Source organism: Cervus canadensis, chromosome 5 (genome assembly GCF_019320065.1).
Source record: "Cervus canadensis isolate Bull #8, Minnesota chromosome 5, ASM1932006v1, whole genome shotgun sequence".
NCBI classification, from domain to species: domain Eukaryota; kingdom Metazoa; phylum Chordata; class Mammalia; order Artiodactyla; family Cervidae; genus Cervus; species Cervus canadensis.
The window spans coordinates 47,793,956-47,820,736 of NC_057390.1; the positions used below are offsets into that span (position 1 = coordinate 47,793,956).

The 26,781-nt window shown below is 47.2% G+C and overlaps 1 protein-coding gene across 5 annotated transcripts in view; it reads left to right on the forward strand.

The window, feature by feature from the left end:
- The first annotated feature begins 6,730 nt into the window (after positions 1-6,730).
- NCK2 (NCK adaptor protein 2) overlaps positions 6,731-26,781 on the forward strand; it is a 112,197-nt gene continuing 92,146 nt past the window's right edge. For 2 of the 5 annotated variants that reach the window (XM_043468815.1, XM_043468817.1), the window contains exon 1: positions 7,038-7,275. The gene's annotated coding sequence lies outside the window, so the exon portion shown is untranslated. Of the gene's footprint in view, positions 6,938-7,037; positions 7,276-24,993; positions 25,140-26,781 lie in introns of those variants that run through there. The other 3 variants (XM_043468814.1, XM_043468813.1, XM_043468812.1) reach the window with 3 other exon arrangements.

The following is a 26,781-nucleotide window of genomic DNA, read 5'->3' on the forward strand; positions in this document are numbered from 1 at the left end:
TATCAGGGGAGCAGCAGAAGGAAGGGATGACAGAAGGTTTTTTTATGAAGCAAGTTACTACTGCGGACACCTGGAGGGTCATCGCCCTGGGAACTCTGCGAGCCAGTGGAACACACACTCAGGCTATCCCACCCAAGGGAAGACGGAGCTGGTCTGTTTGGCAGACAGTTTCCATCAGTCAGTGACTGGAGGACTCTGGGAGGTATCCTGTCCTAGCACCTCTAACCTTCACTTGGAGAGAACAAACTCTGAGCCAGAGTCAGCGCCGTGCCGCTGGCTGCAGAAGTGGGGTCCACGGGCAGGGTAGGGGTGCTTTTCTGGATGTGAGTGGATGCCAGCTCTGTCTGCTACCCTGAGTGCAGCCAACCTGCATGGATAGTATGCACCTGTGTGCATCTTCTCCAGTCTAATTCTCCATCTCTGCACTGGGGTAAGTTCCTCGAATCTGATAGGGAGTGGTAGCTGGTGATGACAGGAAAGGATTAAAGAATACAGCAAGTGCTGATCAAGGTGAGGAGGGAATGCCTAACTGAAAATAATTAAAAATATAGGTAGGAGGAGTGGGATGAATTGGGAGATTGGGATTGACGTATATACAGTATTAACACTATGTACAAAATAGATAACTAATGAGAATCTGGTGGTTTCCCTGGTGGCTCGGTCAGTAAAGAATCCACCTTCAAAGGAGCAGACCACCTGCAATACAGGAGACCCGGATTCGACCCCTGGGTCAGGAAGATCCCCTGGAGAAGAAAATGCAACCTATTCCAGTATTCTTGCCTGGGAAATCCCATGAACAGAGGAGCCTGGCAGGCTATAGTCCATGGGGTGGCAATAGTCGGATGTGACTTAGCGACTAAACCAATAAGAACCTAGTATACAGCACAGGGCACTCTACTCAATGCTCTGTGGTGACCTAAACGGGAAGGAGATGGGAAAAAAAAAGTGATAGATGCATTCGTATAACCGATTCACTTTGCTGATCAGTAGAAACTAACACAACATTGTAAAGCAATTATACTCCAATAAAAATTCATTTAAAAATAAAACAGGCAAAAGAAGAGAGCAAGATAGAGAAGCAGAGGATGAGAGGAACAGAGCAAAGAACCCTGGGTGTGAATCCAGCTGAAGGAAATCCTCAGAGGATGGGGGCTGTGAACAGGCAGCAAATGACAGACTCTCTCCTGAGTCCCTGTCCACGGAGCTTCGGGTGAGTCAGAACTGTCTTTCTGTTGCAGATTAGAACAGTGACTCCAAAATTTTGAGTAGGAGGATCCCTTTAAACATAAACATATTTCTTTTCAAATATCTTCATGTGTTAGTGATAGTAGTTTAAATATGATTAGCCAACCACGGGACTACAAGCTACAGTGAATTCAGTAATATCACAAAATTTGTGCTTTATTCCTCACGATGGCATCTGCATGTACTTGAAAAATAGCAGGTAATAATGTCTGTGCAAGAGCAGAGTTTTCTCAGATAGTAAGTGGGGAGAACACGCTGGTCAGGGACCCACCACAGTGACTCCTGGGTGAAGGCAAGCCTCAGGCTCAAAGGGGGCCATGTGAGGAGGGCCCTGAAAGGCCTACCACGGCACTGCCTTAGACATCCATCCACTGGGCTTCCCCCAGTGGGTTGTGAGGATCAGACAAAGGACTTGGCAAGTGGTAAGAACACAATGAATGAGCAACTACAGCGTCAATAATAACTTAAGCAATATAAACAGCTAAAGATATATTTAAAAAACACTATTTCCAAATTTTTTGTTGTTTAGTCGCTGAGTCACTAACTCCGTCTCCTGCTTTGCAGGTGGATTCTTTACCATCTGAGCCACCAGGAAGCCCCTTCATTTACTATAGTGCATTTTAAAGATGAGATATCAACTTGCAATATGTTTTTCTTTTTTTTTAATTTCAACTTATGTTCCAGCTAAAGGGGCTTTCTGGTTAATCCTCACCCAAAATGAAAATTTAATTTAGCAGAACAGCCTTATTCCTGAGGCACCCTGATTAACTGAGGTTTTATTATGAAACACAGAAATGTTTCATGTGTGATGCTCATTCACCTAAAGGCAGATTTCAAAATGGAAATGTCAGTAAAATCCTCTTAGTTTTTCTAAAGTCATGGAGCTCCTGTTAAAATTTTTCCCATCTAAAATTAATTCCACTCTGCTGCTAATAATAAAGAAAAATTTTTTTTGAAGTTTGATCATTTTTCTATCTCAAAGGAAGCTTGCTTCAAGCTTTAAAGTTCTGATCTGTGCGTTTATAACCACAGGAAGTATTCCTTGGCAAAACACATCCATTGATGGAGGAATGCATAAAGATGTGGTACATATATACAAAGGAATACTACTCAGTCATAAAAAATAACGTCATTTCCAGCAACGTGGACGGACCTAGAGATCGTCATACAGAGTGAAGTCAGACAGAGAAGGACAAATATCATATGATATCACTTATATGTAGAATCTGAAAAAAATGGTACAAATGAACTTGTGTACAAAACAGATATAGGATCATGGATGTAGAAAATAACTTTTTGGTTACCAGGCAGGGAAAAGGGGAGGGGTAAATTGGGAGATTGGGTTCGACACACTACTATATATAAAACAGATAACTAATAGGAACCTGCTGTATAGCACGAGTAACTCTACATAATGTTTTGTAATAACCTATATGGGGAAAGAATCTAAAAAAGAGTGGAGATATTATATTCTGATTCACTTCACTGTACTCCTGAAACTAACACAACATTGTACATAAATTATAGTCCAAGAAAAAAAAAAAAAAAGATTGCACAGCACACTAATTTTCCTCTAATTTATTTTAACCCTAAATTGCAGTCGACTTTATGGTGTTGTTTTATCTGTTTTTCTTTAAACAATTAGATAATGCATATCTGTTTCCTGAAGTCTTGATCATTATTCAAAGCTAGAAGCAGGAGAATTATATTGATCAGATGGGGAATACAGCTTACTTTATTTGGTTTGTATGAAATTGACTCTGTATTTGTGTGTGTGTTGTTTTCAAAGCTTAATCGTGTCTGTCCCTAAGAGATGGATTTCATAGGTTTCCAGCCAATCCTTTCTTGAATCTGAAGAGGTAATGGAGACATACTTGGGAGTTTTGGTGAGAAATAGACAGAATGTGGATAAAATGAAGCACTGAAATCTGTAAGTCCATCAGCATTAATTTTGAAACTCCTTTTTTTTAAAGATTTTTTTTTTTTACCTGGACAATTAAAAAAAAAACTCTTTACTAAATTTGTTACAATGTTGCTTCTGCTTTGGTTTATTGGCCAAGAGGCATGTGGGACCTTAGCTCTCCAACTAGGGGATGACCAGGGATTGAACTCACACCCCTTGTATTGCAAGGCAAGTCTTAACCACCAGACAACCAGGGAAGTTCCTGAAATTCTGATAGTGAGTTCATCCAGTTCCAGTTCAGTCGCTCAGTCGTGTCTGACTCTTTGTGACCCCATGAACCGCAGCACGCCAGGCCTCCCTGTCCATCACCAACTCCCGGAGTCCACCCAAACCCATGTCCATTGAGTCAGTGATGCCATCTAACCATCTCATCCTCTGTCGTCCCTTTCTCCTCCTGCCCTCAATCTTTCCCGGCATCAGGGCCTTTTCCAATGAGTCAGTTCTTCGCATCAGGTGGCCAAAGTATTGGAGTTTCAACTTCAACATCAGTCCTTCCAATGAACACCCAGGACTGATCTCCTTTAGGATGGACTGGTTGGATCTTCTTGCAGTCCAAGGGACTCTCAAGAGTCTTCTTCAACACCACAGTTCAAAAGCATCAATTCTTTGGCGCTTAGCTTTTTTTATAGTCCAACTCTCACATCCATACATGATTACTGGAAAAACCATAGCCTTGACTAGATGAACCTTTGTTGGCAAAGTAATGTCTCTGTTTTTTAATATGCTGTCTAGGTCGGTCATAACTTTCCTTCCAAGGAGCAAGCATCTTTTAATTTCATGGCTGCAATCACCATCTGCAATGATTTTGGAGCCCCCCAAAATAAAGTCAGCCACTGTTGCCACTGTTTCCCCTTCTATTTGCCATGAAGTGATGGGACCAGATGCCATGATCTTCGTTTTCTGAATGTGGAGCTTTAAGTCAACTTTTTCACTCTCCTTTTTCACGTTCATCAAGAGGCTCTTTAGTTCCTCTTCACTTTCTGCCGTAAGGGTGGTATCATCTGCATATCTGAGGTTATTGATATAAAGGCCTCTTTTCAGTCCTCTTTGCTAATGCTCACAGCTCTCTGCTGTCCGTGGCAAACTCATAAAGGTCTGGCATTTCCATCCATCATTAAAGATGTATTAAGTGTCTGCCTTGTCCTGGGTCCAAGTGAAAAGGTGCTGGAGCCACAGAAGAGAATCTGACATGGTCCTGCTCTCAGGCTGTTTACATCTCAGCCAAGATGGGTGACACAATGCAAGGGCAATAAAGCTCATTATACAGGTGGAAGACCCACAGCACTAAGGCTAGTTTTATAGCCAAAAGTCACTTGAGGGCAAATACTATGACTTGCTCATTTCTGGCCTCCTGTGGAGCACTCTCCCATTTAGTAAGTTGGCAATAAATATTAATTAAATGTAACCGAATGACCAAAAATAGAATTGTTTATCCCAAACAAACTAATTTACCCAACTTTTCTGTTTCTGATATGGGCACTTTTTCTTTGCCGATACCCGCATCTGAACCCCTCGACACTGGAAGCCTGCTCTTTTCTGCCCCCACATCCTGTACTGTCCATTCCTTTTGAGCTTCTTCTCTCAACCTTCCTAGACCTGTTCCCATCCAGTCACACCATCCCAGTTTGAGTTATTACCTTTCTAAGTGTTCCAAACTTCTATTTTTATTAAAAAAAAATTTTTTTTAAGTGTTGTAAACTTCTGACAGCTCAGCATTTTTTGGCACAAGCACCAAATGAGTTGTCCTGCCACCACGATGATGCCCACATTTAATTCCTGCTGCTCTGGAGTTTAGAACCCTGAGGACAGAGCCCACGCTGGGTCCTGCCAAGGCCAAGCTTGGGGAAAGGGAAGGAAGAAGTCGGATTGCAACAAGGTCTCTCTTTGGAGCTGTGATGCATGATGGCCTCTTGGCCCTGCCTGTGATCACTGGAGGAGGAGGTCTGTTAGGAAGTTTCATTCTGAACCTGATGAAACTCAAGAGATGATGATTCGCCTAGAGGGATGGCAGATGAGCTGGGAGCTCCCTAAGACTTCAGGTTTGAGAGTTAATCCCTGAACATCAAACCAGAAATATACAAAAAATGATAGAGCCTCTCTAAAAAGAAAGGTACATATTAATAAAAACAAATGGCCAAGGTTTGTTTTGGGTGTATGACTGTTGGAGGTTGGGAGAACTTGCCAGATAAGGACAGACGTGGGCAGGTCAGAAAGGTAGTGATGAACAGATAGATGACTGCATTTCAGGAAACAGCAGAAATGCTGAGTGCACAGAAAACTGCGCAAGATAGAGACTGAAAAAGAGATGTTGGGTTTTAGACAGGGAATGTCCTTGGTGAGTTTACAAAGACCCAGAGAAGGAAGAGGAGTTCAATTCCTGATTCAGTGAAGGTTACAAAGCAGAGGAGTAGCAAAAACTGGGTCAATGTTGTTATACCTATTTTGAGTAAACTAATTTAAAACTGGACCAGACCATTTACTATAAACTCTGCTTTCCTTCCTTAGGAAGACAAAGTTTTCACAAAACAACGGACTGAGGGAGCTTCTTTCTCAAGGATGTAGAACAGGTGGCTGTCTCTGACACCCTGACCTTGGACTGATGGTGGCTCAGTGCCCTGATCCCCTCCAGCCACTGACCACTGAGTGCTTCCTACTGCCTGGAAGTATGCCAGGGGCTTCCAGAGGAGCTGGGCAAATATCTCCATGTTGGATAGATTTTAGATAGGTTAAGAAACCCTTGTTCCACAGTTGAAGAAGCAGACAGTCAAACACTCAACTGGGACTTCAAAGCTATACTGGCTCCAGGGACCCTCCTTGGGTACTTGTGTTAGGGAAGAGGCATTCATTCAGTGACATCACCTTGTCACCTGAGGAAAACTATGATTGCTTTAATATAACGAGAGGCCAAGAGCCTAAGGAAGACCCTCATTAACATGGATCCGGGCTATTCCACCAGGATATCAGAATCATTTGAATTGTAGGATTTCCTCTGGGGAAACCACATGGGGGGAGATTGGTGACAGACATCTGGATACATGTGCCTGTTTAAGGAACCCTGTGTCTTGCCCCTCCTCTTGGGTTTCAATCTTCCAAGTGTGTTTACAGGTAAGCATGTGGCCAGGCGGCCGGACGGTCCCACCACCAGTGACAACTCCTGGGACCTACATTCCTGCAGTTCCATCCAGGATTTCGCTCCATGGGCGGGTTCGAGCTGGACACAGGGGCACAAACATCGTGGTTTCCTCTTCTGCTTTTAAGAACTGCTTCCGACGATAATGAGGGAATCAAAAAGTGTCTGGTTGGGAAAGTAAATAGATACGAGGCAAATAAATAAAAATGCCCAGAAGCAACTACACAGAGGAAGTGACATTTTTCTGTAAGTCACTTTTCTGATGGACCGCAGGCCTGCTCCGGCGCGGGTGCCGTGGGAAGGCTTCCGGGAGAGGGGGCGGTGGCCAAGCCCCAGGGCGTCCTGATAAGAAAATCAAACAAAAAGGGGATGGACAGACCACCCGCCGGTCCTTCGAGGCCGGATTGCTGCTGTTCTCGCCTCTCCCGTCTTCCTATTCGCTCCCGGGCGCGCAGGGTCGGAGCCGGGCCTCCCCTCCCCTCGGCACCCGGCACGGCCCGGCCCGGCCCCGCGCAGGGTCCTCCGGGCCGGGCGGCGCCCGCGTTTGAGCCTCGAGCCAGTCCCGGCGCCGCCCGAGCCGGGCCGCCGTGCGCGCCCAGGTGGGTCCCGGGCGGCGGGCGCGCGGGCCTGGGCGGCCCCGGCGGCGTCACTGGGCGGAGCGGAGGAGGACGAGGAGGAGGAGGAAGGGCGCGCGGCGGGCGCAGCCGGGAGGGGCGGGGGCGCCGCGGCGGGAGCGAGGCCGGAGCCGAGCGGGCCGGCGGGCGCGGGGCTCGGCGGCTGGGGTCGGCCGGGCCCGCGGGGTCCGCCCGGGCCGGAGCGTCGGCCGAGCGGCGGGAGGAGCGAGCGGCGCAGACAAAGAGCGGCGCCTGGGCGGGCGCAGGGCGGCCGCCGCCCGGGACCCGCGCCGCTGCCCCGGCCTCGGCGGGCGGCACGCGAGGTAAGCGGGGGGCGGGGGCTGGGGCCTGGGGGTCGGGGCCCGGGGGCTGTGGCCGGGGCGGAGGCCGCCAACTTGGGCGGCTCGCGGAGTTGCGGGGCAGCCGGGGCGGGGCGCGCCGGGGCCAGAGCCGGGGCTGGGGGCCGGGTCCCTTGCGCGGCCTGGCCTCGCGGCTGCTGGCACCTCCGGCTCGCCCCCTCCCCGGGTCCGGCGGGCGGGGCAGGCCTGCGCGGTGGTCCCGGAGCGGGGAGCGGGGAGGCCGGGCGCGCCGCCGGTAAGGACCGCGTGGATCGCCGGCCCCGCGCAGGCAGGACCGGGAGGCGAGCGCGGCCCGCACAACTTCTGGGATCGGGACTGTTGGCGACCCCGCGCGGAGCCGCTGTCACTTGGCGTCCGGGAGGCTTCCCGCGGCCCGGGGCGCTTCGTGCCGGGCTCCGCGTCCGGCCGGGAATCGCCGGCCCCGGAAACAAAGTTTCTCACGATCGCGCTGCCCTGGTAGCTTATTCTGGGCGATCGAACCACCCAGCGGTTCTGGAAGAATTCGGTGTGTGATTGTAGGCGTAGACGGTAACTCCCTCGTGAGCGCATTCGGCGTGGAGCGAGTGGGGGGCGTGATTGCAAACCGCTTTCGTGTGTGGACCGTGGCGGTCGCCCTGAAAGGGCTGCGCGCGTGCCGGGGCTCTGGGCTCACTGGCAGCTCGTCCGCGCGGGGACAAAGCGGGAGCCGGCGCGGGGCGGCCTCTGGCACTCAGGCCAGGTCGGGTCCCCTGTGTTTGCCTTTGTTTATTTTGCCAACAGGTTTGGGGCTGAGCCTGGCAAGTTTGGGTCTGAGCAGAGGATGAGCAGGCCTCAGCGCTGGGCCCGTGCAGGCCCACTCCTGCCCTTGACCCCAAAGAAAGTGAACCCCCGAGAGGCTACGGGGTGTGGCCTGGGGGTGGGGAACCCAAAGGTATGGGAGTCCCCGCCTGGTCCCGGCCCGACTTCCTCCTCGGCGAAGCCGAAGGGATTTGGCAGGAATGAGAGTAATTTGGGGCGTGTTTTGTCCCTCTGCATCAGGTATCGTTAGCAACAGGGCTTTTCAAGGCTAGAAGCGACTGAAAATGAAATCAATCTGGGTGCTTTGAGTTGTCACAGCAGACCTAAACTTTGTTTCCAAACACTGCGCTTAATTCATTTACCGGTGTCCCCAGATATTATTAAACTGGTAAATTAATAACAGGCATCCAGCCTGGGCCAAGGGTTTAGTAAACAGGAGGGCAGTCGTGAACAGGAGGAGATGAAGTGGGTTCAATTGGGAGACTGAGCTGTCCATGTAGGTTTTTAGATGGTGGGAACAGGGATTTCCCCAGACGTGGGTGTTAACCATGATTCTGAAGCATTGACCCTAGGGGAAATCCTACATTGATGTTTCTCCTTTCCAGGTTGATTAGATGTAGTATTGATTGATGGAGAAGGCAATGGCAACCCACTCCAGTACTCTTGCCTGGAGAATCCCAGGGACAGAGGAGCCTGGTGGGCTGCTGTTTATGGGGTCGCACAGAGTCGGACACAACTGAAGCGACTTAGCAGCAGCAGTATTGATTGAAGAAAGTGGCCACATCTTAGTGGTCCTCTGGCTGCAGCTAGCTGAGGCTGAAATTGGAAACTTAAAGCAGTGGTAAGCTGGTGGTAACAAAGAGGCCTCATCTGGGCTCCAAGCTTCTCAGCTGCTCCCTAGACACACTGCGGGATTGGTCCTGGAACATGGGATGAAGTTGGGTGGTGAATTGCGTCCAGAGAACAGGCTGACCCAGCACCTTCTCTCCCCACTTAAGGTGGGGCCCGATTAAGGTGATTTCAAGTAGCTGTGCTCACTTGTCAGGCTTTGAGGTTTTCTTTATCACATGCCCTGCACTTCAGGTCTCTCCATCCCTCATCTCTTGGAAGCTGTGATGTTTCCCAGCCTCTGTTGTTTGCATCAGGCGATGACTGAGATTTTCCAGCAAACGCATCATATGTACACAGTATTTGAGAAGTGCACTATTATCCATGTTAAACATACCCAAAATCTTTCTTGTGTGTATACATACTGAATAACTTTTTTTTTTTAATTTATTTTTCATTGCTCTGGGGCTCTGTTGCCACCCACTGCTTCCTCTTGTTTCGGAGCATGGGCTCTAGGCACACAGGCTTCAGTAGTTGTGTATGTGGGCTCAGTAGTTGCCACTCCTGGGCTGTAGAGCACAGGCTCAGTAGTTGTGGCACGTGGGCTTAGTTGCTCCATGGCATGTAGGATCTTCCTGAACCAGGGATCAAACCTGTGTCTCCTACATTGGCAGGCAGACTCTTCACCTCTGAGCCACCAGGGAAGCCCTGGATTACCTTTTAAAATACCCTAAAGTCTTCTCGATTGTCTGGAATGACCAGATCCTCTTCCTTAGTCACTTAGGTTGCCCCAACTGGACGAGGCTGTGTTACACAATTCTCCAGGACGTGCTTGCTTGTAACTACCCAGCATGGCCAACAGTGTGAACCGAGGGCGAGGGCCACACATGTTTGTCCCACACGAAGAATGGAACTGAAGGCTGCTCCCTAGAACTGCATGGCAGGGCAGTGGACCATGTTTGGAAATCTAGTAAGCTGACTTTTCAAAAATGGACAGGAAACTCCCCACAGCTCAACCCCAAGGCTTACGAAATTAATTTTCCCATCCAGATGAGTGGCAAATGGCACTTCCAAATGGTTTCTCTTTCCTCAAATGAGTGATGGAAACCCCATGTTTTCAGAGACTCAAAGTGATACTGCGATGATACTGTTAAATGCTTGAGTTAAGGCAGCTTAGAAGGAGGTCAGGACAGCCTTTTAACAGTTTTGAAAGTATGCAGCCAAAGTAAAAATAGTTTATTTCTTTAGGCCATTTTAGTGGCACTGTTGAAAATTAGACTGTTTCCTTCTCCTGCATTTCCCTTTGAATGGATCTCAAAGTATGTCAGTTTCTGAAAGTATAATCGACATTTGTCAATCATAACTGCTTCTTTCTCCCTGCCCTGACAACACACACACACACATTTGTCACAGTCGGCCCTGTGGATTCTTTGTGTTCTTTCCAGAAAATACTGACTGAGCACATGTATGTTGAATTCTGAGTCTGTCAGTCAGTCACTAAGTCTCTAGGTTCATAAGGTTTTGTTCCCAGTGCATCCAGGTCCAGACAATGGGAGGATTTGGTCTGGTGGCCTCTCTATTTGCGAAGTTCTCTGTCCAATGAATCATTTATAGTCCTGAACCTAAAACTAAAAAAAAAAAGAGAGAGAAAAGGCAAGATGAAAAACAAACCCAAATGCATAACCCCCTGGTGGGATGACTGAATATTTAATTTTTCAATAGAGTGTCTGTGCATATTAACCTGAACTGGAAACTCTGGGCAGAGCATTTGTTATCCTGACAGGGGAAGCTGGTCATTTAGTGTCCTTTTACTTCTTTTTATACCATTTGTGTTTTTAAATGTTTTTAAGAAAAGAAGCTTCAAGTGCACTCAGAAGGGAAATACTGCAGTTTCTCTTTTTGAAACAGTTTTGGAAAGTGGGATGTTTTTGCTGTTTGGTGGTTAATGTAGATCTGAAATGCCGAAGTTGGATAAAAATAATAGACGCTCATGTTCCAATGATAGATTACAGTTTACCAATTACTTTCCCATCCACCACCATATTTAGTATTAAAAGAACGTGGCGACCTGGGCTCTGGCCTTGACATCAGTGTGAGGACCCCAGCGCCCAGGGACAGTGGCAGGGTGACAGAGCCCCCTGCCCTGCTCAGGAGGAGGAGGTAACCCCAAAAGGTGCTGGGTGAGGTGGTCCTGGGGAGGCTGTGGATCTGCTGGCAGGTCCCAATGGGGCCAAGCATGTGGCCCCTGCCAGGCCTGCTGGTGGGACCAGGGTCAGTAGGTGACCTCATGTTCTGGTTTCAGTGTCTGAGCCTCTTTGGTCTGGATGGTTTCTGTGGGTTGAAGGGCGTTTGTCCCGGTTTAGCATATGCATGTCCACTCAGACTGTCCTCACAGATCCACAGACTGAGCGTCAAAAGGAAGCTGATTTCTTGCCGTTCTGGAGGCTGCAAAGTGATCATCAAGGTGCGGGCAGACTAGGTTCTCAGTGAGGCTCTCTTCCAGGCTCCGCTGGCCGCCTTCACTCTGTGTCCTCAGGTGCCTGGTGTGTTTGTCCCTCTTCCTAGGAGGTCACTGGTCCTCTTGGGTTAGGGCCCCACCCTTCTGACCTTGTTGAACTTCAGTTGCTGCGGAGGTTCTGTCTCCAGATGAATCACTTGGGTGGTGAGGGCTTCAACACTTGAGTACGGGGACAGTTCTGTCCACAACAGTCACTCTTCAAAACCAGGCCGATGCTTTTAGGGCATCTCATGGCTTCTGTCTCCCAAGTGCTTGCAGACACCACTGGGGCAGGAGGGGAGGGGTGACAGCTCAGTCCCTCAGAGCCTCATACGGCTGTGGTAGGTGGATGCTGGGACCAGATGCTTCAGGTCTCGAGGAGAGAGGACAGCCCTGACTGATGCCCTTTGTGGACATTTCCCCTTAGCCTGTGTTGGCTCAGCTGCAGCATGGTTTTGGGACCAGCATCAGCATCAAATAGGAGCTATATGCAAGTGTGGAATTTTGTGTGGAGACAAAGGCGTTTCCTGTGGATGGAACCCATGGCCAGGAGCATCACTGGGACTGCCCTCTGACTGTGGGTCCACTGGGAGCCAGGCAGGTGCAGGTGGGTTTGGTAATGTCCACCCCGATCACATGTGTGTTTCTGGCCAGCATGAGCTGTTCCAGGTGGTCACCTGTGTGAGCACAACTGCAAACCTGCCCATTCATGACTCACTCAGTCATTCAAGTGAATCATGCGACTTCTCCCCGCTCATTTGCACCGGAAACTCTGAACATCTAGGCTGTGAGTACTACCTCCTGACCTGCCGGCCTTTGGGTTAATGTCCCAGCATTGCCTCACTGCGTCATCCTGGTTTCTCCCTCACCTCCCAGATCCCATATCTTACCAGTTTTACCTCTGAGGAGTTCTTCCATCTGAGCCTGAGGTACTTACTCCTCTCTCACTGGCGCTGGCAGACCCCTCTGTTATTACCACCCTCGCCTGGTCACTGCGCCCTGGCACCCAAACCCAGCCGTGGTCCCAGTGTTGGCTCTCCATTGCCCTCAAGTCAGTGTCACCAGTGCTCAGCATGGGCCTGCACCATGGGCTCCTCCCTGCTCCCCCAGCCTCTGCGTACACCTCCCACCCCTGTACACACTGAGTGAAAACCTGCTAGTTGTGATAACAGAATACCAGCATTTATTGTCAGCTTATTTTTAAAGACTTGTGTACTTTGGGGCTGATTCGTTGCTGCCCTTGTAATAACAGCCTCGTGACACACAGCAGCTTTGTACCCCAAAACTATGCTGGACCCTTAAGGAGGGAGGAGAAGCTGGTGCCAAAAATGCTATGTCTTTTTTAACATAGGGTATTTCCTGCACACACCCCTTGAAGAAATCAATTGTTAAGAGCAGTGCTGTCCCCTTGAAATATACACATGTGAGTCACAGATGGGATTTCAAATGTCTGATAGCCACATTGGACTCCCCAGGTGGCTCAGTGGGGAAGAATCCGCCTGCCAGTACAGGAGACAGGGGTTGGATCCCTGGGTTGGGCAGATCCCCTGAAGAAGGAAATGGCAATTCCACTCCAGTATTCTTGCCTAGAAAATCCCATGGACAGAGGAGTCTGGGACAGTCCACGGGATCACAAAGAGTGGGACATGAATAAGTGCATAAGCAACAACAGCAGTAACCACATTAAAGATTTAAGAAACAAGCAAAATTAATTTTCACAATGTCTTCTTTTACCCAGTAGAGCCACAGTACTTTTATTGCCAGTGTTCAACGTAAAACCCTCTTAACGAGATGATGCACATTCTTCTGTTCATGTGCAGCCTGTGAAAGCCTGTATGCATTCTTCATCCATGGCATGCCTCTTCCCTCCCCACATTGGGGTATTCATTGGCCCCTTGAGGCCGGTGACTTTATGTTGGAGAGCACAGGTCTGTACACTTTCATGATTCAAGCTTCATTTAGTCTGTGTTTTCCTAAGTTGAGATAGCTAAGAAGACGTGGTGAGAGCAACCTGGAATCGTAATCATGGTAATTATTATTCTTTAGCGGAAAGGTATAATCTCTGTCGTGCTAAGGTAGACTGTAATATTCCATGTACTCACGCAAGTTTAGAATACTAGAACCTGATTTGCTTACCTATAATCAGAATGCTTGTATATTTTACAAACGTTTTAAAATGTATTTTGACTTCTAGAGGTTAAATTACCGATGTGAAATAACTGTTTTGGGGTGATAGTTTTCAGTGTACTTCTGATATATGTTAAGTACTTAATTTCTAAGTACAGAATCTAAAGTCATAGTTTTTTTTAATATTTACTTGTGTGTTTATTTTTGGCTGTCCTGGGTCTTTGTTGGTTCTCCAGCTTTCTCTGTCTTTGGTGCAAGGGTTTCTCATTGCGGCAGCTTCTCCAGTTGCAAAGCACGGGCTCTCGGGCTCTTGGACTTAGTAGCTGCAGCGCACGGGCTCAGTAATTGCAGCTCCCGGGCTCTAGAGCACAGGCTCAGTAGTTGTGGCTCATGGGCTTAGTTGTTCCGAGGCATGTGGGATCTTCCCGGACCAGAGATCGAACCCGCGTCTCCTGCATTGGCAGGTGGACTCGTCACCACTTAGCCACCAGGGACATCCTAAAATAATAGTACTTTAGGGATCATTGGCTTCTTCCCTAACACCCACACATCACACACGTTGTAGTGATGGTAGTAATCATGTTACACACAATATTAGCTGATTCAGTGCTCACAGAAGTTGAGTGTGGCTGCTTGCTGTGTTTCTCTTCAGAGATGAGAGTAGAGAGACCTAGCAGGTTAGGCTGCATAAGGTCCCAGAGCTGGTCAGCAGATCTGGAACTCAAACACACCCTGTCTGACTGCTGAGGCTCCGCTTCTATCCCCTAAGCCAGGCCACCGTCTCTTCATTAGAAGAAAAGACATAAACAGAGCTATAAACTTTTATGATGGTGTAGGATTGGAGAAACATAATGGAGAATCACAGCAGTGGGTGGAGCTTGGGTGTCACTCATTCTGGACCTCTTATCAGCTGTGGACCCTGGAAGGACATACGAGCAACCTCGGCTGCTCCAGTGGTCCTGGGGGTGTGCTCTGGAGGCGGTGCAGTGGTGAGCTTCCCCAGCCTTGCTGCTCCTCCCCCAGCCAGCCTCCTGAGCACCGCAGGCCAGGGAGCCCCAGATGGACTCAGCTCAGAGCTGGGTCTCAGCAGTTCCGCCTCGCCCCCCCACCCCCCACCCCCCAGCCCAGAAAGCTTCCAACTCAGATGGCTGGACCCACCCGCCAGAGTGTCTTCAGGGGTGCCTGAGAATTTGCTTTTCTCATGAGTTCTTAGGTGCTCTGGAGTTTTGGAAGCCTGCTGTTCCAAGGTCTTGGTAGGAACCTTGACGTTGACTGCCATCCTAGGCGAGGCTTGTAGTACCAGACCATCCTCAACTTCCCCTTCTGTTTTCGGAAGACCCTTGTGGCCCTGTGTGGTGGGCAGCCTGCCCTCGGGGCAGATGGAGCTGAGGTATAACTGAGAGTCTGGTTCTGTGTGTGTTCGCAGGTCGGAAATGCCGTGGTCTCCAATGGGCTGTAAGGCAGGCAGGCGCTCTTAATTCACAGGCTTAGATTTGCAATCCAGCTGCTGCTCCTGTGGCATGTTCCAGGAGGAGTAGCAGCAAAGATTTATTTACTTAAACAAGCTTAATAATTCTCCCAGCTGCGGTGGGGGCGGTCAGCTGGGGAGGAACCTTCCAAGAGGGAGAGATGGGCGTGAGATGCTTAGTAAGGCACCAGTGGCCGACTCCTTGGACAAGCCCTTCAGCATCTGCATCCATCTTCCTTAAAGGATGTGCCTTAGTTTTGTAAGCCTGTGAGTTTTGGCTGAGCATTTAAGGATGCCTGCAAGTCAACAGGTATTTTAATGATGTTACTTGTGAGTCTGGCTGAAGAAGAAAAGAACAGTTCTCCATCCCTCTTTCCAGCTGGGTTTGTTTTTGTTGTTGTTAGGCTTTTTTTTTTTTTTTTTTTTAAGAATTAATACAAGAGTTTAATAAGGTCACTGGATACAGACCTAAGTTATACAAATCAATAGCCTATCAGTTATGTAACTAATTATAAAATATAATAGATGAAAAGTATTCATTTTCATTAGAAACATGTGTCTAATAAAATATATATTATGCTTCATTAGAATACCAGCTGTATTCATTTTGAGGACAGTCCCTTTAAAAACTCATGTCCCTGTTTTCAAATCTGTGTGTGTTGAGGGCGGGGACACGCCGGATTGGTGATGAAGAGCTCTCTTGTTGCTCTGAGTGATGGGAATCAGCTTGGAGACATGGGTGTTAAAAACCACAAGCTGCTTGAGTATTTTTAAGAGACCAAAAAATACCAAGGGATTCAGGGAGTTACTTTAGAAACAGTTTCTGGGCATTGGATCTAGGTGAATAGTGAGTTTTCATCAAACTGCTTTTTTTTAAGGAACATATTTAGGAACAGAATCTAGCAAGACAGATATAAGAAGACTTTTCCTTTCTTTTGATTCTTCTCTGTGTATTTTATGTTTGTGTGTGACTTCCCCACCTGACTTCAGTCATCTGCCTTCCTTACCCGCACTCAGATGGTTTTTCTTTAGGAGTACAGTTACCGCCTTCCATGGACCAGCCTTTCTTGTATGTACAAGCTCTCTTCCCTTTATTAAGCCATCTCTGCTGCTTCATTTCCCTTCTTAGAGTCTCCTTCATAGGTCTGTTTCATGTGGTTCAGGAGATAAGACTCAGAAGTGACTATAGAGAAATTATCCTCTTTAAAAAAGAAGTAGGGGAAGGACAGCAGACCCTCTGCGGTTGTCATTGTCATGCTGAGGGGGACCGTCGTGGAACTGAGGCTCTGTTAAGGATCCCAGGTGAGGGCTCTGGTGTTTAATTGTTGCTGCTTGAACTTGTCTGTGCCTTGCACCCCCAAGCTCAGGGCTGAGTGGGGGGAGGGGAGGAAAGGGTGCCCCCTTTCTGGAGGAAGGAGATCCTCTTTTTCTTCACGTCTCAGATCAGAGAGGATTGTTATCATCAAGAGCAGAAAATGTTTTCAACATAGTGCATCTTTCCATAGTGCAACATAATGCAGATTCCCATCTGTGTTTGGATTTTCCTAGCTGTTAGGTTTGGATTGAGAAATAAGTGATTCACTTTTGCAAATACAGAATAAAAATTACCTTCTCAAATGTTGATATTAAAAAAAGAAACTTGAGACCTGACCCACTACTCTTGTATATAAATTAGTGGTTCTCAGCTGGGGGTGGTTCTGCCCTTCTGGACGATTGGCAGTGTCTGGGAACATTTTCCAGTTGTCCAGACTTGCGAGTGGTCCTGGTGTCCAGTGGGTCAAAGCCAGGGATACTGGCCCATCTTGGCAGTGCACCTTACAGCCCCGACTTCAAAGGGTTAAGTGCCCAAAGATGTCAGTATTTCAGCAGCCTTCTTTTAAGTGACTACTGCCGTACTTGGCTTAAACCTTTTAGTTAATGGCCCATGTATTCTTTCATACAGTTGCCCTCTTGGAGATCATCCCCATCCCTCCATCCCTGGAATTTTTATAAACAGTGAAAAATAATGCCTCTTTAGAAAGCTGAAGGCAAAAGGAGAAGGGGCGGCAGAAGAAGAGATGGATAGATAGCATCATTGACTCAACAGACATGAATTTGAGCAAATGCTGGGAGATAATGAAGGACAGGGAAGCCTGGCGTGCTCTTTATGGGGTCGCAAAGAGTCAGACACGACTTAGCAATTGAACAACAACAACAACAGAAAGCTGTAAAGTATTTATGCATTTCTGCAGTTAAATATAAAAAGGAGAAACTTTAATTGACATATCATGGTTTATCTGTTGGTAGAAAAGTAGGGCGTGCATTGTTTTTTAAATGTTCTACTTCCATTTGGACCATAGAAATATGAAATGCTGATTTTGTAGGACACATTAGGAAATCTAGCTGGACTGTGGTGACAACTCATTCTCCTTAGAATATCCACTAACAGGAAAGTAATGGGGTCCCTTATCGATTGCTTATAGTAAGTAATTGATTTTCAGAGTTTGGTTTGGTGAAATATATCTATTTACTTAGGCTCAGCATCCTTAAAATTGGTGATGGTCTACAGAAAAAAATTCTTTTGTTATTACTAAAGTTTATTAGGTTCTAGGTTCAGCTTACTCTTCTTCGAGCGAATCACATCTGTTAGCTTTTGAGTGCTTTATTTCCTTTTTTGTAAGATCTAAAATAAACTCTTCAGGGGAGAGAGAACGAAAATATCACAAATTAAATGTTATCCAGGGAAAAGGAAGGGGAAAATGATAATTTGTCTGTTAGTTTCTGAGTCTCAGGGTCTGGCTCAGGGCAGAGCTGCTTGTTAGCTGCCTGGTCTGGACTGTGATATTCTGTGTACATTTTCTTTTTTTTCCCTTATGAGCAGGTCCTGACTTGAGAAAGTCAGAGAAGCCTAGATATCCAGAGGGCGGCCGGTTAGAAGTTTTCTTGGCTTAATCTTGATCTGTTTTCTGTAAATCATTTCCTGTTGCCTTGCTCTTCCTTTTTGCTTGGTCGCCTCTTATCTGCTGTCTTCCTGTTCTGTTACCAGGATAAACACAGAATCAGCACTCAGGGCGTTTTTGAACTTTTCTTGGTGGAGGTGGTTAAAAGTACAATCAGTCTTTTCTGTCCTTAGCCTCCCATCCTTGCGGGGACCGAGAAAGACCTCTGAGAGAGTCGTAGTAACTCTTTGGAAAGACCTCTTAGACAGTCATAGTAATGAGTCTTTGGACAAGCTTGGAAGTTTTGCAGTGGTGTGCTGGCTGGCTGGGTAACACTGTGTGTATCTAATTGTGTGTCATTGTATCATTCAGTTCTGACACCGGTGGAGGGAGCAAGTGTTGTTACTTGGCCACTGTGAAGAGGGGAAGGTGAGGGGCACCGGCCACAGGGACTGGCCGCAGGAGTCCTGCTGTCAGGTGATGCCCCAGCTCTAGAACTACAGATGCAGGACTTCTTTAGGGCTTTGCATTTACAGTATTGAAATCCCCTCCTTCCTCATAATAAACCATTTGCCCGAATGCAGTAACTTCTTGACTTTTAATTACAACAGTGTGTGCCATGCCAAGTCGCTTTAGTGGTATCCGACTCTATGGACTGTAGTCCACCAGGCTTCTCTGTCCTTGGAATTCTCCAGACAAGAATACTGGAGTGGGTTGCCATGCCCTCCTCCAGGGGATTTTCCCAACCCAGGGATCAAACCTGTGTCTCCTAGGTCTCCTGCTTTGGCAGTCAGGTTCTTTACCACTAGCACTACCTGGGAAGCCCAATTATAACAGGGGCTGGATTAAAACAGCCTCATCCTGAACTTCATAAATAGCTGGTCTAAATGTGAACTTGAAAGGTCTGGCTTCCTATGAGCAGTAGAGGTATGCATGCTCTTTTCCACCTGCTAGTAGCTTTTTTTTTTTTAATTTATTTGGCTGCATTGGGTCTCAGTTGTGGGACTCAGGATCTTTGGTTGTGGTGCACAGACCCTAGCTGTGGTGCTGCATGGGCTTAGGTACCCCTCGGCCTGTGGGATCTTAGTTCCTCCACCAGGGATTGAACCCCTGTCCCCTAGAATACTCGAATACTTAACCACTGGACCATCAGGGAAGCTGCCCCGCCCCCCCTTACACACACTGCTAGTTTGTCCAAGGTGCACAGCTCATTTCTAACTCCTCTGCACCTCTCTTTTGTGTTCTGGGAAGCAGAGGCTTAGTTCTGTTGTCTTGTGTGTGTGTGTGTGTGTGCCTCTGCATACCCTGTTTAGGAATTGCAACTGTGCAGTTCCTTTTTCAAGAAGGGTCTTCAGAGCAGCCAGCCTGCGTGGTAAACTGAAGATGCTGTTCCCTTTTTGTGAATCTGGCTGGAGGACCGTGTGTGTTGAGGACAAAGCTGCCTTCTCCCTCCTGATCTGACTCACAGATCAGATTACCCCCTAGTTAGCTGTCACTAAGTTGTTGAGTGGTGGCAGAGAGGAGCTGTGGCAGGAGCTACAGAAACACACAGGGGGACCAGATAGACCTGCCCTCAGGGAGCTTGTCAGCCAGTCCGGGTAACTTTACACTTTCATGATTGACACTCATTTCAGTTAACACGTATCCAAGATGAGTGTCGGTGCCTCTATGTGGGATTCTGTGGGAGGTGCAAGGAAGACCCATGCAAAGTCCCCAGGCCAGTTAGAATTCATTTCAGATACCCCAGGGAGGAACTTCCCTGGTGGTCCAGTGGTTAAGTGGAATCCATGCTTCCACTACAAGGACTGCAGGTTCAATCAACGGTGGGGGAACTAAGACCTCACATGTCTCAAAGTGCAGCAGAAAAATTAAAAAAAAATTTTTTTAAATAAAAAATCAAATATTTCAGGGGGAGTGAGACAGCCCTGAGACCATAAGATGTCTGCTGAGCAGGGATTGTTTCACTTGCTGGTGGTAAAGCTCTGTGGTTGCTGTAGCTGGTCAGCACCTGTCCTCCACCGACTACCCCGCTCCATCCACCCTTCCCAGGATAGTGCTGCCATCCAGAGTCTGCTTGAGGCCATACTATCGGTTTACTTAGGATAAACAGATAGTTTTGGAGTCAACTAGTTCATAATTTGCAGATTATGTAAACTCTGCTTACATGTGATTTATTTGCTGAAGACGTTTATCTGAAAAAATAGCAAAACTACTTATTGCTGCTTTTAGTGGAATGCTGGGGTCAGGAAGCCCCCTGATACTTCTAATTCCCTTTTTTAAGTTGATAATGTTGTAAATGCAGTATGCCATTACATTTTAACCTAGGAAAGATTTACTTAGTCAAATAACTCCTTTGCCTGGATATGTAATGAATACTGTAAGTCAGCCCGGATCAGGCATTTTGCAGGTTTGTTTTTTATCCTGATAGTTTGTTCAAAGTGTTTCTTTAGTTTGTTTCTTTTGAAATGTGAACTGTGTTTTACCTCCTTATAGATGTTGGTTTTTAAAAATCTTTTTTCAAATGCATTGTTTCTATTTGTTGACCTCTGCTGCATCTAGTACCAGATTGTTGTGCCCTGTTGACAGTAAGGTGGTGGACCAGTCTCTGTGTGTCTGTTTAGCATCCGGAAATAACTGAATCCTTAGCATTCAAAACAGTTCAAGTCATAATTAGTGATTTGTCCTTTTGTTTCACACTGAACTCGTTTACAGTTCCTTTCACTTTTGATGACGTGGATTAGTGTAAAATAGTTTTTGTGATATATTGTAATTAATTTGTGATACACTGTAATGGTTAGTGTTTAAATAAACATAATTTGAGAATAAAGATAATTTAATTTGCAAGACACATTTTATGTTGCAATTTTAAAAATTGATTGGATTATATTGATTCCTGGCTCTCAGAGCCCTTAACAGGAGAGAATTTAATGTATGCCAAATAAGTTTTTTTGAGTCTTGTTCAAGGGAGCAAGATCTTTTGTTTATCAGTTCATGTATTTATTATTTTACACTTTGTAGTCCATTTATTGTTTTATTTATAGAAGTACACATAGGTATTCTCTGAAGAACAAGAGCTGTACAAAAATTCAACCATATAATTATTCTATTGTGTTAAGCTAATCAGTGTTTATCTCCTTCTGTTGAGTACAGTTTTTATTAACTTTTCCAAAGTACACTTTGTAATTGTTAAAAGGTATTCATGTTATGCTTTGTGTGTATGGATTTATATATAGTACGTGTAGTTGTTGTTTAGTTGCTCAGTCGTGTCTGACTCTTTACAACTCCATGGACTGTAGCCCACCAGGCTCCTCTGTCCAGGGGATTTTCCAGGCAAGAATACTGAGGTGGGTTGCCATCTCCTTCTCCAATAATATGTACAGTACATATATATTTAAAAATAACCCTTTAATTTTAGAAAAGACTTAGATTTATAGAAAAATGCCAAAGAGAGTACAGAGTTTCCACAACCACCATCCCGTCCCCACTGTAAATAGCATCTTCCATTACTCTGGTACATAGGTTACAACTCATGAACCGAGATTGGTACTTTGTTGTTAACCGAAGTCCATACTTTTTTGGATTTTCTTAATTTTTCCTTGATGTCCTCTCATGCCCCAGAATCCCATCCTGGAAACCAAGCTGCTTTTACTTGTGGTGTGTCCTGAGGCTCCCTTGGCCGTGACAGTTTCTAGATTTAACTTGTTCTGATGGCCTTTTCAGTGCTGGGGAGGACCAGTTAGGTGTTTTATGGAATGCTCCTCAGTTGGGGTCTGTCCAGTGTTTTTCTCATGATTGGACTGGGCTATGGGCTGTTGCATCCTGTCAGGGTGCATGGTATCATCGAGGCTTATCCCCACTGACCCTGAACCCCAGGCTGGGGTTGTGTCTGCCAGGCTGTCTACTGTGGGTCCTCTGAGGGGTGACCGGGTACTCCTCTGTCTATATTGAAGTCTTGGGAAGGAAGCCGGATGCCCTCGGAGGTCCGGTGGAGGGAAGTGGGGTCACATCCATGAACCCTGCCCTGGACATGTCAGTCAGGACCAGAGGAGGGAGGTCCTTTGGGGCCAGGTTCATCTGAAATGTTTTTTTTCCCCATGTTATTGTAATCGATATTTTCTTTCCTATTATTAGAGGAAAATTGCTTTACAATGTTGTAGTGGTTTCTGCCGTATGACAATATGAACCAGCCATAATTAAACATATATCCCCTCCCTCTTGAGCACCCTCCCTTCCCCCATCCCACCCCTCTAGGTCGCCACAGAGCCCCAGGCTGGGCTCCCTGCACATGTGTAAGAGCAAGTGAGAGCGTGTGTGACAGAATGTCTGTGGACTTTGTCCAATTTGGACAAATAAAAACCAGCAGATCTTCCTGGTTTCGGCACACGCCCGATCCTTGGTGCTCTGAGACGGACTCTTGGGTCCTTTGGGTCGATCCTGTGCTCGGGCGGACCCCTGGTGGGATGGGGGCCTGAGATCATTCTTCCGAGGGAGGAAGTGCTCTGTGGTGATGGAGCTCCCGCTGAGATCTCAGCCCAGGGAAGGTGTGCTCCCTCTGTGGACTCAGCCTCTCGGGTGGCCCCTACCACCTGCCCAGTTGCTCTGTCCAGTGTTCGTTCCAGTAGGTATGGACCTGGGAGCTGGCTTGGGGAGGGCTGATCAGGGGAATAACCTTTCTCTTGGGTACAGAAAAGGTCAGGGTTGAAGGCAGCAGCCCATTTCACTTTCCTGTTTGCCCCTCCCCTGCCCCCTAGTGATGGTATGATTCTGGGGAAGGGTGGTGGAAGGCCCCTTGTGGGGAGTCTACTTAATCGTTCTGCCCTCCCTAGAGCTACTCTGATTAGAGAGAATCACTTACATTTATTTACATAAATATAACCTGTATTGGTGCATTTTGTTCATTAAAATTGACTGCAAATAAGCATCTACAGTGACCTTTTTGGGTGTTATTTTCTTTAAGCCCATGCCTCTGTGTTAAAGTATAATTTACAATTTCCATTTTGACCTGTGGGTTTCTGAAAGTTTTTTAAACCCTTTTTCTGAGTTTTTGCTTTGACCGACGTTGTTTCTGTGAGTGTCGGCAGTCTGTGCGCAGAAGAATCATGTCCATGAGCACTCCCACTTTGTTGGAAACATTTAAGGAACTGGCTGGTCTTGGTTTTCTTCCTGGCAAGTCTGCTGGAAGCATCCTTCCTGGGTAAGAGCAGGGGTGTACAGGGTGATCTCTTCTGCTTGGTGGAAGAAGCCTTGCCAGATTCTGGAAGCAGGCAGCAGGTGGGTGGCAGAGCGTTAGCCCCAGGGGGCTGGTCCAGCTGCCCCCGCACCTCCTGTTACCGCAGCACAGGGCCCTCTGCTCTGATGGGTCCCGCTGTAGCCCCACCTGAGTCTGAAATCTAGGAATTTGTTGAATCTGACGGCCCCAGTTCACCACATCCTGTGACATTCTGAGTGGTTCTCCAAAGTCGTTCTTAACCCAGGGGCCCTGCCCAGAGAGGGTGAACTTCAGGAAGCCTTGGGGTGAAAAACTCACATTTCTCTCTTCATTGGGTATTAGCTGAAATTGTGTTTCCTTCCATTGGGATTGTACACGGTACAACCTCAGTTCACAGCCTTCTGAGAAAGAACTGGGGCTTTCCTATCACCTTGTGGGGGGTGCAGACAGGTTGGGATTCAGGCTGCTCTCATCATCCTTTATTACACCGGCCAGACCCTCTGGTCAGTGTATTAATAAAGGAGCACATGTTACTATAAGGGCTTCCCCAGTGACTCAGTGGTAAAGAATCTGCCTGCAATGCAGGAAATGCAGGTTCCATCCTGGATTGGGAAAATATCCTGGAGAAGGGAATGACAATCCACTCCAGTATTCTTGCCTGGAGAATCCCATGAGCAGAGGAGCCTGGTGGTCCCGTCCCTGGGGTTGCAAAGAGTCAGACGCGACTAAGCCCGCATGCATGTGTTGCTATGTCTCCAGTTCTTCTTTTAAATAATACTTCAGTAACTGTCTTTTAATACAGTTGCATAAAATGAAAACCATTTCAAAGCATCCTGAGAAGGAGGGCCTGAGCCTCCCCTCCTGATGTGGGATGGGGTGTGTGGCAGGGGGAGGGGCCAGGCTGATGGGTCTTGGGTGCTGTCTTGTCTGATGTTGGAACTGCTGGGACCCAGGCCTTGGGCCAGAGATGGTCCACACGGGCATCGTAGAATGTAATTTAATTTTACTGCCTCATGGAACTTCCTGTAGTCATGCAGTGCATAGCTAGAATCTGCCTGCAATGCAGGAGATGCAGGTTTGATCTCCCCCCTAGTGTATGTCATAAAATCCATTGCCTATAAGAAAAATCCAAAAATAATTTTAAATTCAATGAAAAGCCTAATGTTGCTTTTGTAAATTTATTTAAATTGTTATAGTGGGAAGGTATATATCAGTTTATTATCTAAAAAAGCTAAAGTAACTAATGTTGTGAGATTTGTGTTGATTTACTGTTCTAGTGTTTGGTTTGAATTGTGGATTTGGGACTTAGGGATTTGTAGTAACTTCTGGTATCAGGAAAATGTCAGTGACTTTTAAAAATCTCTTGCATGAAAGAGTTTGACTTTCTGGTTCTCAGGGGTTACAGCAAAATGGTCCTTGGAGTTTTTGACCTCGTATTTAGAAGAAATATGTTCTAAAATTAGAAATAGTTTGGGAAAAGTTTGGGCTTCCCTGGTGGCTCAGACAGGAAAGAATCTGCCTGCAATGCAGGAGACCTGGGTTCAATCCTGGGTTGGGAAGATCCTCTGAAGGAGGGAATGGCTACTTACTCCAGTATTCTTGCCTGAAGAATTTCATGGACAGAGGATTCTGTTGCTACAGCCCGTGGAGTTGCAAAGAGTGGGACACGACTGTGCAATGAACACTTTAACTTTCATGTCACAGAATTGGAAAGAGTTGGAGCATGGAGCTGTAAATGCCAGCTGCCGGGTGGTGTGGAGGGACCTTCCTCAAGCCTGAACAAGGCAGTGACAACCGCTGATATTTACCCAACGTCCCATCTGTTGCGTCTGATCTGATCTTCTCTGCGCCCCTGCAGGCTGCCTCATCCCTGTGTAAACAGGGAATTTATCCGAGTGCAGTCCTGGCAGACTCTCTGGAGCATTTTCCTCTGTGGGTGTGTTATACGTGAACGCGTGTGTGGTGACCCTTGGCGGTGGCTGGCTGGGCATCTTCACTGGGCAGGTGAGTGGGGGGTCAGACACCTGCATCCCTAATGCACCCCCAGGGCTTGGTGGGCTGTGGGCTGCCAGGACCGCATCCCCGAAGGCGCCACCCTGCTGTGCCTCCAGCTCCTGGCTGCTGCCTCCCTGGGAGCTGGATGATCACGGTCCGTTGCTCTGGTCTCCCCAGGGGGATTTGTGACACTGACAGGTAACAGTCTGAAAGTGCAGGCTGAACACACACATGCTGAGTAAGACCTGACATTCGCAGACTTATCTTTTCTGGTACTCCTCTTTTTTGTGGGATTTCTTTTATTAATCAAGGCAACGTACTAACTCTTTTTTTTTAAAAAATTGTTTTCATTTATTTATTTGGCTGTGCCAGGGCTTAGTTGTGGCACATAGTCTCTTTAGTTGCAGTATATGGGATCTAGTTCCCTGACCAGGAATTGAACCCAGGCCCCCTGCATTTCTTGGGCTCCAAAATCACTGCAGATGGTGACTGCAGCCATGAAATTAAAAGACACTTGCTCCTTGGAAGGAAAGCTATGGCAAACCTAGATGGTGTATTAAAAATCAGGCATATCACTTTGCTGACAAAGGTTCGTTTAGTCATGTACGAATGTACAAATGTAAAAGTTGGAACATAAAGAAAGCTGAATGCCGAAGAATTGATGCTTTCAAACTGTGGTGCTGGAGGAGACTCTTTAGAGTACCTTGGACTGTAAGAAGATCAAACCATCCAACCCTAAAGGAAATCAACCCTGAATATTCATTGGAAGGACAGAAGGTGAAGCCCCAATACTTTGGCCACCTGATGTGAAGAGCTGACTCACTGGAAAAGACCCTGTTGCTGGGAAAGACTGAGGGCAGGAGAGGAGGGTGACAGAGGATGAGATGGTTGGATGATGGCATCATCTACACAATGGACATGAGTTTGAACAAACCTTGGGAGGTAGTGAAGGACAGGGGAGTCTGGCGTGTGCCAGTCCATAGAGTTGCAAGGAATTGGACATGATGAACAACAACAGCAATAAGTGTTAATGATCCTGTTGGCTTTATTCACTGATTCATGTGTCAGGCAGCTTTCCATCAGCAGACAGAGAGGAGTCCTGGGGAGCTGGACGGAATGAAGGACTTTATGGGCAGAAGGGAGTAGAGACCAGGAGGTCAATTTGGATAGAGCAGGTTGGTTATTAAGGTCACTTTCCTGTGGGGGACGGACAGCAGGGGTCTGCCAGGCAGGTGACCTCACCAGTGCTGGTCACGTGATCCCTGATGGACTGAGTTCAGATTCTGTGAAGATTCTGGGAGAGTGGAAACTGTAGTAAGTCTCTGTTTGGTGATGTGGGGCTTACACTCGGTGATTTCACTTCAGGGCTGTGGCCCTGCTTTTAACAACATAGAGCAGGGGTTGGCAAACTCTGGCCCTGGTGCCAAACCCACTCCCCACCTGGTCTTGTGAGTGGTCATATTAGGACCTGCCCGGGCTGGGCCATTTACACGTGGTCTGTGGTTGTCTTCCTGATTCCAGGGAGGGCTGAGTCATTGCCTTAGAAACTAGCTCCAAAGCCTGAGATATTTATCTGGTCCTTTTCCTGAAAAAGTCCACCCACCCTATGTGCAGGGAGACAGGGAGGTGAGGTGAGATCTGAGGTCTTCCT